The 15,622-nt window shown below is 30.9% G+C and overlaps 1 protein-coding gene and 1 long non-coding RNA gene across 2 annotated transcripts in view; both read right to left on the minus strand.

Moving 5' to 3' along the window:
• The window catches only part of LOC108746290 (prominin-1-A-like), a 122,537-nt gene that overhangs the window by 46,062 nt on the left and 60,853 nt on the right, over positions 1-15,622 (minus strand). The gene's annotated exons all lie outside the window — the stretch shown is intronic.
• LOC108746291 lies at positions 4,765-5,910 on the minus strand. Its single transcript, XR_001939160.1, has 3 exons — positions 5,299-5,910; positions 5,013-5,208; positions 4,765-4,883 (listed from the first exon to the last, which is right to left on the minus strand). It is a non-coding gene; the product is annotated as an uncharacterized LOC108746291 (long non-coding RNA).

Consider the following 15,622-nt stretch of genomic DNA (forward strand, 5'->3'; position numbering starts at 1 on the left):
TAAAAAGCGAACGAATATATGGATCCACCCAATACATTTACTTCTCGTGCTTGCTTTGCATTCTCCCGATTGAAAATTTAGTGTAACTTTTATATTAATTTATAAGTAAATCAATAAATCAATGAAAAGGTGAATAAATAAATAAATAAATAAGTAAACAAGGTGAGTACTCAAATCTTATAAAAAAATTTCCTGAGAATTCCAGATTTTTCCATGAATTTTATTAAAAATTCCAGATATGATTAGACATTTCAAAACATTTAGTTCAAAAATTATATATATAAACATAATTTGTTTATTATATCATAAAAAATATAATTCTTATATTTAAAAAAAACAAAAGATATATCTATAAGTAAATAACATATTAGGTTTGTTCTTTATTCCTGCACTGTCTAAACTGATGCACACAGTGCATTGCTTCGTGCAATAAGTTGAAACGAAACAAAACATATTTGTTTCACTTCAACTTTGCACTGTGCACTCAGGTAGTGTAGGAAAAAAAACAGATCTCTAGACAATATAAAATACTAAAATCTACTTCTTTAAAGCATTAATTTGTTCGTTAAGTCTACCTGAGCATTTTCTAAAATTCTTCCTCCTGAGCATTTTCTAAAATTCTTAAACGTTTGACCTCTAACTCTTTTACTTCTAAAATCTTTTTTCTTTTCATAGACGCTTCTTGTTCTGCAACAGATGCTTGCTGGCGACGCTGCTCAAAATCTTCTGTGTAACGGGAATAAGCGTTTCGAGCACAATGCAAAAAAGCTTTGGATATTTCTAAAGTATCAACGCCACCTTCGTGTAATACAGCATCTTATATTTGACGATGGGCATTTATAGATTCCTCTTTCATATTTTTGAAAAGACATTCAGCATTTACAGAAAAACCTCGTTCTACATTTGCATTGCCATGAAAGAGGTAACAAATCATTCTTACTACAAGCATTAAATCCTTAAAATCTTGGAACACAACATCTCTTCAAAAGTGATCTAAACGTTTTTTAGAACGATTATAAAATTTCATGATATCCATGATCTATAGTCGCGACGTAAGATCTAAAAATTGCTGAATTATCATCAGCTGTTGATCCAGTTATTTGATCCTTTTCGTTAAGAATGATATATAAACTATGTAAACATTTCTTGGCTAAGTCTAATTTTGAAGCTATGAGGCTTGGACATGAGGCTAAACAAGTAACAGCTTTTGTCAGAGAATACGTTAACGGTGATCGTGTTATTAATACGAAAACAAACTTTAGGAGACACTTCTTGCAATCCTGTTGAAAGCATATCTGTCTTAATATCAACTTTTCTTATTGCGTTTATAGTATCAAAATCTAATATAATATTTTTTACAGAAAGTAGATTAGCCTCTGTTCGGACATCTTTCAGTGAGACTGATGAAATACTCTTTATTACTTCGGGTTCCATAAAACGTTCTAATAAAACGTTTTCCAGCATTAAAGAAAGAGCACTATGTAAAAATGGAACCAAAGGAGTATCTAACTGAAATTCTCGTAAAAAAGGTTCTACATCAGAAGCAAGAAATTTAAAGAAAGCAAGCTTAGCACACAATAAAGGATCTTTAATATATTTTACAATTATTTTGTTTTTCACACATTGGTTCAATCTTATCTTGCTACACACCTTCAATTTTTTAATATGTGATATGACATCAATCGCTCTTTGAGCTACTGTACAATTTTCCAGCCATCTTATAGAACAAAATTTTAGTGGAAAAATATTAGATCCAGAATATTGTACATATAAAGCTCTATGAGCTGGTATATCCTTGAATAGATTGTATAAGGCCCTCATGTAGATATGAGATAATGTTCCAATTAGCAGCATATACTATATATACCAGATTTGAACGCACAATGCAAACGATGTAGACCGCAACTTCTAATATCAAATAGTTTGTTGTTCGAAAATTCTGATTTATATTCTTTTATAAAAGCCCAATTCACATTTAGTCTATAGATATTTGCAGTAACTTTTCTGTCAGATTTCCATCTTTGAATATTTCAAGAAGATCCGTGCGCCCTTGTACGTCCAAGAAACCATGAAGTTAGATATCACGTTATTATTTCTTCGTTTTATAATATATCCCCAAATCTCACATTTATATCTATTTGTTGACGTTTTAAAATCTTATTGAGAAGAGATTCGTCAAAGCAACAATAAAACATGCGCAGTTAATATTTTCTACTAATTTCTTATTGAAGAAAGGAGCGATACTAAACATAATAACATAACCAATTTTGTTCCTTTTATATTGTATTTTTTAGCAATGTCACTATCCGGAAACATTCTTCGAAAAACACCCTTCGAAAAACATCTTTCTCTGAACTACGCAATGAACAACAAACAAACTTGTGACTCATGACAGTTTCTATGCATAGCACTTCAGCTGTAGTAATGTTATTTTTGATCAAAATTGTATCAATTTTTTTCTGTACTGATAGATTAGATAAAGTTTGAATTGTATTGGAATTCGTAGAAGATCTAACAATAAATGAAGGGTTTTACTTGAGTTAATTCAGAAGTGACCAAATTAGAAGAAGTAACTGCAACTGAACTGTCGGTTGTGGATACTACAAAATCTTTTAATGGCACAGAACTTCAACGTTAAACGTGTTTTTTACTTTTTATATGACTTAGGAGAGCTTGTCTCCCCATATTACTCAAAAAAATATCGCAAGGATGCATAAAATACAGCGAACATAATGGGGTTTCTCTTTTATAGGCCGTATCCAGTTCTGAAACTCAGAACTTTTAAGCCAATTTTCTTGTAATTTTTCTCACGAATACTTCGGCATCGTATAAGACTGCACAAAAAAATTAAATATATCATGCTTATATGAATTCTTTGATTCAATGCAAGACAGCAATGATATGTCGCCAGACATATAAAACTTTAACATTTACTATAGCAAAATACAATTTCTAAGAGAGAAAAATAATATCTGTAAAAAGTAATTTTTTGTCCAAACATTCCGTTTCATATTTATTAAGTTCATTTATATTATCTATTAGTATCATTTAACTTAGCTATTATCATTAACTATTCTCTTTTACTAACATATATGTGTATATATATATATATGCAAAAGTTGTTTATGTATTAATAAAACTATTATTAATGAATAGTATTATATAGTATTTAGATTATAGTATTTGTTATATTATTAATCTTCTAAACAATATCAAAAAATACATTGTGCTTATTCTCTCAATAGTATTAATAAACTTACTCAAATTATAGATAATTGTTAATTTGTATATACGCATACAAATACGTTATAACATGTCGAGCGGTTTCAACCAGCTACAGTGATGCTAGATGACAGTCATTTGCATCAGATAGCATGTGGAGATGTTAAAGTTACTAGATCTAATAACTTTGGAGAGGTTAGCACACCATAAATATACATGACTAAATACATTCCCTCTTGTGACTATCTTTGACTTATATAGTCAAGGTAGTTATCGTATGATTTGTGACATTGAGAATTTAGACACTAGCACCTCTGAATTTAGAGGCATTATTACATTCTCTTCTTCTCTACTGTCGGTAAAAGTTTTGGTAATTGTTCAGTTTAGCTACGTCACCTCAAAACGAATGAATCTGAAAAAAGCGTCGCTCTGCACTGAGATATTAATCGTTAAAGTTGACAACTATTCAGATTAGGAAATACGTCACAGTCACAAAATAGGGGCTTAGATATCAAAGAAGCGACAAGTAAGGAAATCGTCTGATTGGCTGGTTAAATCATAGGATTCAGCCATATTTTTACACTACGGTAGAATTAGGGCTATAGCAGAGGATGAGACGTAACGAAACGTAGTTATGGATGTAGAATATGACAGAGAAAAACATAGATGTCGCAGTCGGACTATAACACCTATATTTTCCTATGTTTTACCATGTCACGACTATGTCTTGTTATGTCTCATTCTCTGCTATAGCCTTTAGGCTGCGGTCAAAAGTTTCACCATAAATGGTTCGAAGCGTTTATAAGAAAGAAATGATTTTATTAAACAAAATAGAATTTAAATTTAAAAATAGAATTTAAAAATTTCCCTGACAATTTCAACAAAATTCCAGGATTTTTAAGGGTAAAAAACAATTCCTTGAGAATTTCAGATTTTCCAGGTTTTTCCCGGTAGGCGACATCCTGGTAAATAAATAAATAATAAGTACATAAAATAAAATAAAATCTAATATAAAATAAAATATCTATCCAACATAAAATAAATATCTATCTAAAGTAAAATTAAATAAATTAATAAATAAGATAAAATAAAATAAATAAGTGACATAAATAAATAAAATAAAGTAAAATCTAATAAAAAATAAATAAAATATTTTTCTAACACAAAATAAATATCTATCTAAAAAGAAATAAAATAAATTAGTAAAGTAAATAAATAAGTAAAGCAAAATAAATAAGTAAAGTAAATAAATAAAATAAAATAAATAAAAATAAATAAATCACAAATAAAATCTAATATAAACTAAAATACCTCTCTAAAATAAAATAAGGTAAATAAATTCTATCTAAAATAAAATATCTATCATAAACAATTTATTTATTTAATTTTGTTTTATTTAAAAGTAAATCATTTGTTATTTATAAAAACTTTTTTATCTTTTAGGCGTTTTTAGACCTAAAAGAGACTAATATTGTTCAACAGCCTTGAAAAAAGCCGGTTTGTTCAAATAGATCTCCGTCGACCGCTAAGCAAGCGTGGGCTCTCCGGACAGTTTCATTTCTTACATGGCAAATCATTTCGGCATCCATCATTGTTACGGCAGCGTGTAGTCGAGCAATCAGTTCCTCCACGTTCTCTGGTTCTTTTGCATAAATAGTTTCCTTTAAATAATCCCAAAAGAAGAAATTTAAAAGCGAAAGATTAGGAGAACTGACAATAACAATAAATATTAAATTAAAGATATTATTTGTTTAGTGATTTCTAACTATATAAGTTCAAATTAATCTTACCGTGGAGACCAGCGGAACGGAGCGCCAACACCAAACCAACGTTCAGGAAACTGGATGTTGAGATATTCCCTCATATGCCGAGTATTATGTAGTGGTGCGCCATCTTGCTGCAATCGACGAGGTCAATTTGCAAACGGGACATCGTCCAGCAAATCCGGAAGGGATCTCCTCGAGAAAAATAGCATACTATTCCACCCTGAAACAAAGAAACGTGCGTAATTTTTAATTTTTATATACGTATGTCTACATACATATATACGTATGTTATAGGTGTAGTGATACTTACTCTAAAAACGTTCGGAAACTAATAAATGAAGACCTGATGTCCGACAATTCCGCCCCATACGTTCACTTTCTAGCGATGCTGAAAATTCCTTATCCTCATTACGTAGGGATTTTCGTCAGCATAATAATGTAAATTATGCTGGTTGAAGATTTTGTTCTTGTAAACAGATTTTCGTCTGTCCGTAAGATATTGAATAGGAAATTTTTATGATGGTTCGTCAAGGCCAGCAAATGTCGACAAAATTGTCTATACAATTCTGCATCCCCTGGATGAAGATTCTGGACAGACGTATAATGATATGGATGCAAAAAATTGAAACGGAGTATTCGATTCACCGCCGATTTCAAGACACCGGTTGCTTTCTCCAGTAATCGACAGCTCATCATTGGATCATTCTCCACTCGTTCTAAAATACCTTCTTCGGCAAGATCTGCCACCTCATGCTGTCATTCCTCATAGCCTCCTGGCGTCAGTCGATTTTTTGTTCTGAGGTACAGATGTAAATGCGTGAATAATTGTGGATACGGGTGAGCCCGATTCGGAAAACTTTCCGCATACACTCTCGAAGCCTTTAATGCATTGTACGGATGTGCATACGTGAAGTTGCCGTTGATTAACTTCACGTATACGCATCCGTACCAGCGAAATTATTCTTAAGCGTTATTTACGTGTTTTCACGTTTGTGTCAAAAAGAAAAACGTAATGAAATACACCTTAGCCGAATATGCCGACATGCATCTTATTTATGGCGAGTGTTGATGTATATGAGAATAAGAAATTTTCAGCATCGCTGGAAAATGACCGTATGGGGAATTGTTGGGCATCAGGTCTTCATTTATCAGTTCCCGAACGTTTTTAGAGTATCACTACACCTGTAACATACGTATATATGTATGTAGACAAAAATAACATATATAAAAATTAAAAATTACGCACGTTTCTTTGTTTCAGGATGAAACAGTACCCTATTTTTCTCGAAGAGGTCCTTTCGAATTTGCTGGACGATTTGCTGGACGATTTGCTTCCATTTGCAAATTAACCTCGTTGGTTCCAGCAAGATAGGGCACCACCACATAACACTCGGCGTGTGAGGGAATATCTCAACGTCCAGTTTCTTAAATGTTGGTTCGATGTTAGCGCTCCGTTCTGCTGGCCTCCACGGTAAGATTAATTTAAACTTATGTAGTAGAAATCACTGAACAGATAATATTTTCAATTTAATATTTATTGTTTTTGTCAGGTTTCCTGATCTTTCGCCTTTGGATTTCTTCCTTTGGGGCCATTTAAAGGAAACAGTTTACGCGAAAGAACCAGAGAACGTGGAGGAACTGTTTGATCGATTACACGCTGCCGTAGCAATGGTGAATGCCGAAATGCTTCGCCATGTAAGAAATGAAACTGTCCGGAGAGCTCATACTTGCTTAGCGGTCGACAGGGATCTATTTGAACAAATCGGCTTTTTTCAAGACTATTGAACAATATCAGTTTCTTTTAGATCTAAAAAATGCCTAAAAAATAAAAAAATTTTGTAAATAACAAATGATTTACTTTTAAATAAAACAAAATTAAATAAATAAATCATTTATGATAGATATTTCGAAGAACTGGAAAGAATACGGGCAGTAAGGTTATACGGATAGATATTTCATTTTAGATAGAATTTATTTATCTTATTTTATTTTAGAGAGGTATTTTAGTTTATATTAGATTTTATTTGTAATTTATTTATTTATTTATGTATTTTTATTTATGTTATTTTATTTATTTTACTTTATTTTGTTTCTACCTCCTATTTTTTTATTCATTATTTTAGATAAATATTTATTTTGTGTTAGATATTTTATTTTCAATTGGATTTTACTTTATTTTATTTTACTTTATTTTATTTACTTATTTATTTTATTTTATATCTTATTTATTTATTTATTTATTTATCTACCTTTTTATTGATTTACTTATTAATTAATATGAAAGTTAGAACAAATTTTCAATCAGGAGAATGTATAGCAAGCGCGAGAAGTCCCATGGCATGCTATGCTCCGGCTGCATGCTCTATGATTGGTCAACTTTAGTCGTCAATAACTCGGTCAATAATGATGTGAGCCAAAACTTGTAAAAGAACTTTCAATTCAAAATTTCATTCTCTTTCACTCTCTGAAACATTAATAAAAAGATACAGGACACCCGGTATGTATATACACACACGCACACACGCACGCACGCACACAATAGGCAACAAAATTAACGCAACACCTGTTCATTCTGCAAAAATAGGCAAAAAAAAAATACAATAACTTCGTCAAAAATTGTCGTATCGGGATGTTTAAAAAAGCATTTCACAGGTAGAAACCTCTACTTTTCAGATCGCTACTTAAGAAAACGGTCTCATAGAGATTTCATGAAGTTATACAAATATAAATAAAGATATACCCTCAAAATTTTTTATAAAGTTTGCGAAGCTCCACAGAGTGGAATAAAAATTGTATACAAATGCGATTTACATAATTCGAAAGAGCGAATCTTTACCTTTAATTTACTTTTTTACGAAGCTCCGATTTTTTTTCATCGAGTTATTCAATGTTGAAGCAAAAATGGTCCTTTTGTTTCGCAAAATCCTCCTCAATATAGATAATTTAAAACATGAGAATTTTTTGTTTGATCTGAAGTTACGAAACTTAATATTGCAGTTGTCAATGCTATTCAAATGTCTCGGAGTAATATTGCTATTAATGCACTGTTTAATAAATAGAGTATGTACATAAGTCTTTGTAATCAAACGGCGATATTTGATCCAGCGTCTTATGTCGGACAGATGGGCAGACAATTGAAAACCAGAATTACTGAACATCGTAATCAGACATAAAACTTCTGTCCATTCTGTCATCACCGAACATAGGCTACAGTGTAATCACGATTTCCAATGGGACATCATAATCTTAGATGAAGAGCCTTGTTATAGGAAGTGTTTAATTTCCGAAATGCTTTACATAAAGAAGCAGAAAAACAGTCTTAATTTACAGATACTTAATAACGGACACTGAAGGTCTTCACAAGGCATATTTACCCATTGTAAATAAAGTTTGACTTTTTTTATACTGACAGCCCGTCTCCTCTTTCAGTGCGTGGCGATTCATTTCAGCGAGCGGTCACATTAGTCGATACACAATGTCCATTTTGTTACATCTGCATTCCATCCTTCTTTATGCTTTTATACTATTTGTTATACTTATATGGATATACATATTAGTTTTGATCTTTTACATATGTTTGCTGGTGAGTTTTTACTTTTTATCATAATTACGGTTGTCAATTTATTTAAGTTTACTTTTTTCATAAGAGATCTTTTTCTTTTTTATCAACTAAACTAAAACTTTGCTATGAGACATGACACTTTTTTGACTGTTCAATCGTACGAATAATATCGAGTTCTACATCGAGACTCAACCGAACTGCGTGTATTCTTAATCTGTGAACTTTTGCGACAATTATTTTTTAATTCTGTTTCCATTATATTAACATCTGAAGAAGGCTCAATCCGGTAGCCGAAACTTGTAATGTTATATGTTTACCTTTCACTGTTATTTCTTAGTATACATCTTTTCTTTTTTTTTATCTTTTCTGTACTTTCAATTTATGTCTTTAATTACATGTCTTTTGAGACTGAATGCGTTGATTCTTACTTCACCCTTCATTTGTTGTTATTTATTTTATATACGAAGAATTCTTGTATTTTTGTTATTTAAAAATTCTATTTAATTTGAACGATCAGGCTTAATTTGATGTATCAAGTATATAAAAGATTTAATACCAATGATGGGCGCTAAATTATAATCTTTAAAAATTGTTACCTCACTCAATCCAAATCATATATTATAACTTTAAACAAAACTCTGTTATACGAAATTAAAAAATATAAATAAAACAATTTTCATATAAAAACACTTGCGCTGTTGGATCAAAAAATGTAGAGTCACTACAATAAGAATCGAGACATAAGATCGGAAGAACGCCATTGCTGGGACGTCATTTACACAACTCACACATACGTTACACAAACTCACATTTTCACTAACATATCGTACGATCCCAAACATGACGCTGACCAATCCCGAAAATAAATCGCTCATGTTTCGACTCTGATTACAGTGACTATAGAAAACTGTAATGATCAAATACTAAAACACAAAGACAATAATAACGTAAGTATTAAGACATAAATAACGTATATAATATATAGGATTAAAAGAATTTTTAGGATTAAAACAATTAAAAGAAATAAAATACGATGGAAGTAAGTATAATCAATGTAAATACGTGCAAGCGAGTAATACGGTGTGCAGATTAAAATTAAATATAGGACATAAGTATTTAAGTTTTGAATTCTTTTGTGTGTGTTGTTGTAAAAATTATTAAATTTAAATGTAGTACTGCAAACCATTGTAATTTTTTTAAATATTCACTATTCAACTTTCTTTTTAATAAATGTAGCATTCAAATTAAATTCATTATTAACCCTGATAGAAATTTAGATAAGGAGCTAGTATGGATGCTTTTGTATGGATACCATGCTGCCATATCAGGAGCAAGCATGGCAAAGGACCCTGCTACATCTTATGTAAAATGGATCCCAGTCAAATTGACTGAAATTATAATGTAGATCATAATGTCCTGATCAAAAGACCTCATAGGCACAAAGTCCAAAAATAAATAGTTTTCGAGATATTGGGGGTCAAATCTTGGAAATATGACTATTTACTTATCGAGTAGACGCAATCATTGAGAACAAAATTCATGGATTGAGAAGAAGTTCTGTCGCTATATTTCTCAAGACAAAACAAGGTGAAGAAGTTCATGAGAAAAATTCAGTCAACTAAAACAAGATTGAGCAGAATCCAGCCAATAAAAGCAAGATTGAATAGAATCCAGTCAATGAAGGCAAGATTGAATAAAATCCAGCCAACCAAGGCAAGATTTTGATACAATTCAGTCAGGCAAGCCAAGTAATTAATTCAGTCACAAGAAACCTTCGTAGTCAAAATAAAAATTTAAAAAATTATAGATATAAGTAACTATAGATCTAAACATCAATTACTTCTGGTAAAATATTAATCATTTGTCGTAGTCTATTTACAGCGTCATTTATAAATTTAATTAGTCTAGTCGAAGGATATCACACGTTCGATTCATGCCGTGCATACCCCATAAAACATTGGTAATGTATGCACACGTATCGAGAGTATGAGCACTAGACTTGCATGTACAATAATAATCTTATATAGGTATACGTTCGTCATTATCCATCCCATGGCCCATCTCATTATCAGTCTATATGAAATCCATAACTGATTGCGTTGCGAAATCGTGAAAAAAATCTAACTTTCATCAGCCCTGGTCGTGATAATCTATATCTCTTAACATTTCAAGTTGGTACTCTTCTTTCTCATCCCTTTATAAATTGTGTTGCACATAAGATGATGCTAACTAAATTTGATATACACCAACTGTAATGTTTTTTAGAAATTCTAGCGTTAAGGTTGGAACGTCATGTAATTGTTCAGCATTCAAAAGAATCCACGTTTGAGCATTTCTGGTCTTGAGATTTTCAGCTTCTACAAGTGCTTGGAAGATATTAGGTTCTCTCTGAAGTAACATTTGGGCCATCTAAACATTAGCTCCTTCCATGAGAATAAGTGAGTGGTATCTATTAATAGCTCCAACTTTTCGGTAAAAATTCTCTAGATTTAGAAAATATTAGCTTTGCATTCGTTTGATAACCTGTGACTATTATTAATAGCATTGCACAACTAGGCAAAAACTATTTCTAGTCTGTATCAATGCATTGAATCTCAAACAAGCAGGATCTTCTTCGATTGCAGCTATTTCATTACGAATAGACTGATTACAGTTGGTGCATATTTTAGTCAGATGTGTTACATCGAGAGGCGGTCTGTTCAATTCTTCACATCTGAATAGCTATTTCACATTCATTGACGTTTTTAACTCTATTTATTCGCGTTATTAGCCATGAAGTAAAGTTTCTTCAAACATAACGTAAAAGGTTTCTGAAAGTCGTATTACATCAAAAGTCTTCAAGTTATATTAGCAATATCGTTAACATAATATAACAAATTTTGTTACTATATTTCATTGAAAAAAAGTGTAAGATTTTAATAATAAGAATAGACAACATAAGAATATTTAAGATTTTAATAATAAGAGTAGACAACATAAGAATATTTAAAATACTCGTACGAGAACCACTGTGCGGATTGTTTATATACAGTACGCGCCAGCCGAAATGTTGCTATCTCACTTCAGCAAGCACTTCAGCCTCGACTCACTCGCGCGCGCAGCGGTACTTGTATTAAGATATAATTATATAAGATAAGTATATTATACAACTTTTTTTCAATTCATATATGGAAATAGCGCTGGTTATTTTAATTTCTATCTATTAACTCGATACAAAGGTGACCGTATTCCTGTCCTGATCATATTATCCACACTTATTCTATATATTTTGTTTATCTGGTGTTGTCCTAAGATATTCTTTGATTAATTTTCATTTCGATCCATAAATTCCGACGTTCTCAGTGATTGCATCTACTCGATAAGTAAATAGCCATATTTCCAACATTTAATATCTCGAACCCCCAATATCTCGAAAACTGTCCATTTTTGCACCTTGTGTTCATGACACTCTGTGAGGACTTTTGATCAGGACATCATGAGCTATATTATAGTAAAATTTCAATCGTCAATTCGATTGGGATCCATTTTACATGAGATTTGTGTGAGGTCCTTTGCAAGCGCCTCGCCAGCAACATCACATTTTGTCTAGTGACACCGGCAAGCGGCTGATGTGCCGTCACCGACGGACTGACCTAGCGCCGCCAGATGACTAATCTGGCGTATATATGGCACATTAAGAATTAAGAAATAATAATATAATAGAATCGAGATCGACTCGATTTCTTTGATTTAAAGAAGTTTTTCGTTGTTCCTTTCTATTAAAATTAAAAAAATAGTTTTTATAGTTTTGCAACTCATTTTTTATATAAAAGAAATATATTTGTTATATGTAACAAAAAACTTTTCTTAAATAAAAACAATTTTTTATGTGATAAAAAAATTATAGTTATATCTTAACGAAAAAAATAATTTTTTTATTATTATTACTTTAATTTTTTCAGTTCAATTTATTATTTACTGTTCCGCATACCTTTATTCTGTGTTATTAAGTACAATTAATTATTGAAAAATGCATAGCCGCCAAAATTTGAACCTATGATACCTACGATCCCTAGAACAGTAGTCTAATGCTGCATTTTCATGCTGACGCTCGACACTCGATTCAAGCGTCAAAACAGATCACGTGATCAAAATTGACGAATACCAAGCATCAATTTTGTTCACGTGACCTATTTTGACGCTGAAAATGAGCATCGAGCATCAGCATAAAAAAGCAACCTAATACATTTACGCTGAGCTAATCGCACGTCTGTGATCGCGTTATTGCCAACATTACTTATATACCTCCTATTGTAACCATTCTTAATTTCATGTCTCTGCTGACAGTTTAATATTGTTTACAATTTAATATTTGAGGAAATTACATAAAAACGAAATAATATGCTGGTATTTATTAACTTAGGAAATGACAAAATGATTGTCCTCAGTCTTGATAAATCGTTCGACTGTAACAGAAGTGGCGGACTCGTCTCGCTGCGATCTAAGGTTGCATGTTTTATTTGTGAGCGTAAATGTGGCTGTGTTTGTGCTATTTGTATTTATGTTCTAATGTTTTCCTTTCTCAGTCTATCATATCCTTGTTGTCGTTCTTCCCGTCAAGAAGCGATTGTCCTCAACTGCAGCACGATATGTGCAAGAACAAATTTTCTAACCTGAATAGTCGTAAGATTAATATAATATCTCAGACTCGCGAGGCAGTGACGCTTGTTTCTGCCAAATTCCCTCGTTTTATGAAAAATGTTGAGTAAGCCTAATTTTATTGATTTTTCGTGTAAAAATGAAAGTTTTACAAGAAAAAAGGGTAGTAATTCAGTTTCGCCACTGCCATCTCAAAAATCAATGAAATTAGGCTTACTTGATGTGGTTTTGCACAAAAGAATCTGGCAGAAAAAAGCGTTACTCTACTCCACAAGCTGGAAATATTAATCATTAAAGTTTACGACTATTCAGGTTAGAAAATCCATTACAGCCACGAAATACTGATGCGAATAAAGCGCTGCGGTCATATTTTCATATGAAGCGCGAGTTTGAGTCTGATGTGGGCTACGTTGGACTATTTAATTAATTTTACTGCGAATGCTAAACTATTTCCATACCAGTTCCATATCAGGCGCAAAACTTTTATGGACCATGTCTGATTTTTTAAAGAGGTTATGACGTGGCAAAGCAGTAGCGAAGTATCGTGGCGCAGGCTAATATCATGGCATTCGTGGAACTGATGAGGAAATTTCTAGGATACGTTTGAACGATTTTTCACATTTTTTTCCAGCAGCGCCAAGTGTTTTTACATAAAAATTTTTTTATTTTAATTTTTTAATTTCATATAACAGAGTTTTGTTTAAAGTTCATATACGAGTATGATTTGAATTGAGTGAGGTAACAATTTTTAAAGATTATAATTTAGCGTCCATTATTGATATCAAATCTTTTATATATGTAATATGTATCGTTCAAATTAAATAAAATCTTTATTTATGGGTTATCAGATTTTAACTTGGTGGCAAGGATACAAAAATCATCAATATCACTAAGTTTCATCATATATAAATTAATAAAGATATTATTACTTGGAACTTAGGTTTTATTCTATAATTTAATAAAATTTTTTTTTTGCAGAGCACATTCATAATGCTTTATCTTTTTTTAAAAAGATAAATTTATATTGATATCTTATGCATTTTGTAGTGTTTAACATCTTATAAATAGTATATGAATTAATCAATTTCGTACACATTTTTTTCCGAAGTACCGAAGAATTTACAATACCTTTTTCTACCTTTTTTTAAAAAGCTAAGTTTTGTATTGATATTTTACACATAAAAATGTATACAGATATTTTATCAATAATCTTTGTTGTCATATGTTTTAATTATTTCTTCATTTTATATTATAAATAAATAATGAAAACATATTGTGAAAGCAAGACAAAATGAAAATTAGTTTCTTTTAATAATAATTTATATTTTAGGATTTCTACAAGAAGTTTTCTGTTTTGGGCAAATGAGATTGTTCATGTTTGATATAATGAGTCAGTAGAAAAATGGTATAAATCTTATAAAGATGGCAAATTACCATCAAGAAAAATTATATCATAGATATACAAACATTGCCAAGAAAATTAAGAAAACAGTATTTGAATTAGACAAAAACGAAGCAGAAGCTAATGAAAATAAAAGAAATAGAAGAAAATAGAAGAAGAGCAATATTTGAATGAATTGGCTTTCAAATCATTAGACGAATTTATAGAATATCTCATACTTTTATGAGAAAAAACGTTTAAATGTCATCAAATTACGTGCAGTATTGATAAATACTTTGAGAAATATCCACAATTATGCCCATGATTTGGAATGTAATAGAACAAATTGGATTATTGATGAACTTATAATAAATATTTTACAGAAAAAATGGCTTATCCTAAAATACTGCATCCTAAAATACTGAAATTGACTAAACAACAGAAATGTACAGCGGAGTTTATAAACAGTGAAAACGTACATTTAAAGTTTGGCGAATTTTTCTATATTTGTTTAAACCTATATTTATGAAAATGGGTAACAAAAAGAATCCATAGAAACCATCATATCATGAACAATCTAATGGATTTATTATTTAGATAAATATAAGTTTAAGATTTTATAAGATTTGTTATTGATATGAGTTTGTATAATTTTTTTTATTGATTATTCAATTTTATTTAAAGGTTATTGCTCAAGTTTTGAGAAAACACTTAATCTGAGAGTAGGCGCGTCTCAAAATTAACGTTAATAGGCGCGTGCTGGTTATTTTAATTGAAATATATTGTCGCACTGAGAAATTACAAATACAAATAATTTTTTATAGACTCTTTTAATTGAACAATTTAGAAATATGATAATAATATAAAGTACAGGCGATAGGAGTCAACGCTGGTTATCAATTAGCGCAATTCTTCTTAATATTATATATATAAACCTTAACATTAAACGTTTCCACTCATGGTTTGAGTCTTCATCAGCAATCTTTCCTCTGAGAGAACAATTTGTGTCTTGTCATTTCAACCGTCGGTTGAATTATTCACTCAAACTCCTAT

Source organism: Trachymyrmex septentrionalis, unplaced genomic scaffold, assembly GCF_001594115.1.
Source record: "Trachymyrmex septentrionalis isolate Tsep2-gDNA-1 unplaced genomic scaffold, Tsep1.0 scaffold164, whole genome shotgun sequence".
In the NCBI taxonomy this organism is placed as follows: Eukaryota; Metazoa; Arthropoda; class Insecta; order Hymenoptera; family Formicidae; genus Trachymyrmex; species Trachymyrmex septentrionalis.